Source organism: Oxyura jamaicensis, unplaced genomic scaffold (genome assembly GCF_011077185.1).
Source record: "Oxyura jamaicensis isolate SHBP4307 breed ruddy duck unplaced genomic scaffold, BPBGC_Ojam_1.0 oxyUn_random_OJ67019, whole genome shotgun sequence".
Taxonomy (NCBI): Eukaryota; Metazoa; Chordata; class Aves; order Anseriformes; family Anatidae; genus Oxyura; species Oxyura jamaicensis.
The window spans coordinates 756-3,623 of record NW_023308355.1 but is presented as its reverse complement, the minus strand read 5'-3'; the positions used below and the strand labels follow the sequence as shown (position 1 = coordinate 3,623).

Sequence of the window (2,868 nt, the reverse complement as noted above, 5' to 3'; positions counted from 1 at the left end):
CCTTCACTTACTCCCCCCCTCCACTCTTCAAACAGAACTTCTTTCTCACTTAATACAAGAAACAATGAACAAACATCTGTTGCATATCACACCCAATACTTGGGAAATTGACCAAACACTGCAGCAAATATACCAAAACTTCTAAACTGCTACTTAGATAATGCTTCCACCTTTCTTCTTGTCACTCAAAACATTTAAGAGCAAAAATTTATATAGCCATTCATAATTTCCGGGGTGATTAGGGTCTCAGAGGGGGTCGATCAGGGGAATGCAGTCATCTACAGTTCCCTGTGCAGTCCCATTGGCAATCTGAGCTTGCACATGAACTCAGGCTGTTTTAAGAATTAGCTGCTTTTCTGTTTCCATCATCTCCCCCATCATTAGATCAATGTCTCCCCAGTCCTTTTATTGGCAATTCGATAAAGTCTATTTGCCAGTACTCTCCAGGTGCCTGCCCCTCAGTAGTTTTTTCAAATTGAATATTATTCTGTGTTTTTGGACTATCCCTACAACATATTTCACACCTCTCAGTGACTGACCATATTCCTGCTCTACCATATTCCTGCTAATAACTGACTTCTGTAAATGCTTCATCAAGTTTTCTGTTTTCAGTGCACAGCATTATGTTCTACCTTCACTAGACTATTCATAAGATAATAATAGTGTACCAGTACTAGACCTGAGGGTGTAACTGCCCTTCCATTCTCCCATTTTTCTACTTTTAAAGTTTCAATTAATCTTAAATCTGGCTTATAATTTTTTTATTTTTTTTTCTGGAAAAAAACTATTTTCTCTGGCATTGTAGCTAGTACTTCCTTTTCCATGCCTTTTTCTGAAGGCTGCTTTGCAGCTAAATCAACCATCTTATTTCCTCTTTCTTGGGTGGTTTGCCCCGATTTGTGAGCTTTACCATGCATAATAGCTACAGCAACAGAAATTTGTGTATTTTCAAGTAAACTCAAAATTTCTTCCTTATGCTTTATGTCTGTTCCTTGTGCAGACAGTAGTCCTCTCTCTTTCCAAATGGCTCCATGTGCATGGACTACTGCGGAGGCATATTTTGAATCAGTCTAAATGTTTATGCGTTTGCCTTTGCTTAATTGCAAAGCTCGAGTGAGGGCAATTAATTCAGCCTTCTGAGCTGATGTGCTGGCAGGTAATGTTTGAGCTTCCACTACCGTCTCAACAGTAGTGACTGCATATCCGGATACTCTTTTTCCTTCCTTCATAAAACTGCTCCCATCTGCATACAATTCCCAATCTGTGTCTTGCCAAGGGGTATCCTTCAGGTTGGGTCTACTTGAATAGACAGCCTCAATTGTTTGTCTTCGTGTAAACATGGTCTTACAGTCCAATACTGTAGTTACCATGTCCAGAACATAAACAGTTATTTTCTGTCCCAAGGTGAGTTTCCAGGCCTCTTGCATTAATATAGCAGCCACTGCTCTCAAGCATCCAGGCTGTCACTGACTTACTGAATCCAATTGCTTGGAAAAGCATGCCACTGCTCACTTATATTCCCCCAAGCTCTGGGTCAGGACACTGAGGGCTACAGCCCGCCTTTCACAGGTTAACAGTTCGAAAGGTTTTTCTAAATTAGGCAGCCCTAAAATTATTGGTTCTATTATTCTGTCAGGGAGAGAACCACATGTCCTTCTGACTCAGTATCAGTAAGAGCTATGGGAAATTTACAGAGGAGGAGATTTGATAAACGATAGAAGGTTAGTTACAGGAGATCAGACTGTAAATACGTAACCATGGACACCAGGGCCCAAAGAAAGGGAGGATTTGGTGATAAATACAGGAATTAAGAACAAAGGAAAAGGAGGTTTGGTGAAGCATATTGTATTGGGTTTGACTGGGATGGAGTTAACTTGCCCTGCAACAGCCCATATACTGTTCTACTCTGCACTTATAGCTAGAACAGCATTAGTATCACACCAACATTTTGTCTGTTGCTGAGCAGTTCTGGCACAGCATAAGACTCCCAGTGGCTGGTTTTGACCTATCAGAATAAGGTCAAGGGACCTGCAGAGGAAATCCTGTTCTTGGGGGTAAAATGGCAAGATGGACGTCACCACATCACAGAATCACAGAATCATCTACGTTGGAAGAGACCTCCAAGATCACCTAGTCCAACCTCTGACCTAACACTAACAAGTCCTCCACTAAACCATATCACTAAGCTCTACATCTAAACATCTTTTAAAGACCTCCAGGGATGGTGACTCAACCACTTCCCTGGGCAGCCTATTCCAATTCCTAACAACCCTTTCAGTAAAGTTCTTCCTAATATCCAAACTAAACATCCCCTCGTGTAACTTTAGCCCATTCCCCCAATGGATGTGATCAACAAAAAAATTACTGTTTCCGCCAACCAGCAAAAGGGAAACACAAGCTTTCCTAAGCCTTGTGAGATTCTGGAGAGTGCATGTTCCAGCCTATAGTCTGCTTGTGAGTCCTCTATGTCGAGTGAATTGAAAGAGGAACTATTTCGAGTGGGGCTCCAAGTAACAACAGACCTTTGAACAAATCAATCAAGAAATTGCTCTCGCAGTTTTGGGCCTATCCATACTAAATCATCTGTGCAAAACATACTTTGCACTGCAGCTGAGGAGCATGGCCTCTCCTAGAGTCTCTGACAGAAAACCCCAGGAGAAACTCAAGGTCCACCTCTGGGGTTCTGGAGCTGGAGCTATTGAGAATCAGAAGCCCAATACAGCCAAACTGAAAAGGAGATACTAACAGCATATGAGGGGGTTCGAGCCGCTTCATAAGTTGTTGGTAGAGAAACAGAGCTCCTCATGGCCCCACGGCTACCTGTTTTACACTGGATGTTCAAAGGGAATATATCCACTACTCATCATG

The 2,868-nt window shown here is 42.1% G+C and overlaps 1 long non-coding RNA gene across 1 annotated transcript in view; it reads left to right on the top strand.

Annotated features, from left to right (window-relative positions):
* The window catches only part of LOC118159095, a 3,242-nt gene extending 2,425 nt beyond the window's left edge, over positions 1 to 817 (top strand). Inside the window, exon 3 of the long non-coding RNA XR_004746993.1 lies at positions 806 to 817. This is a non-coding gene — a long non-coding RNA (uncharacterized LOC118159095). The remainder of the gene's footprint in view (positions 1 to 805) is intronic.
* The last annotated feature ends 2,051 nt before the right edge of the window (positions 818 to 2,868 follow it).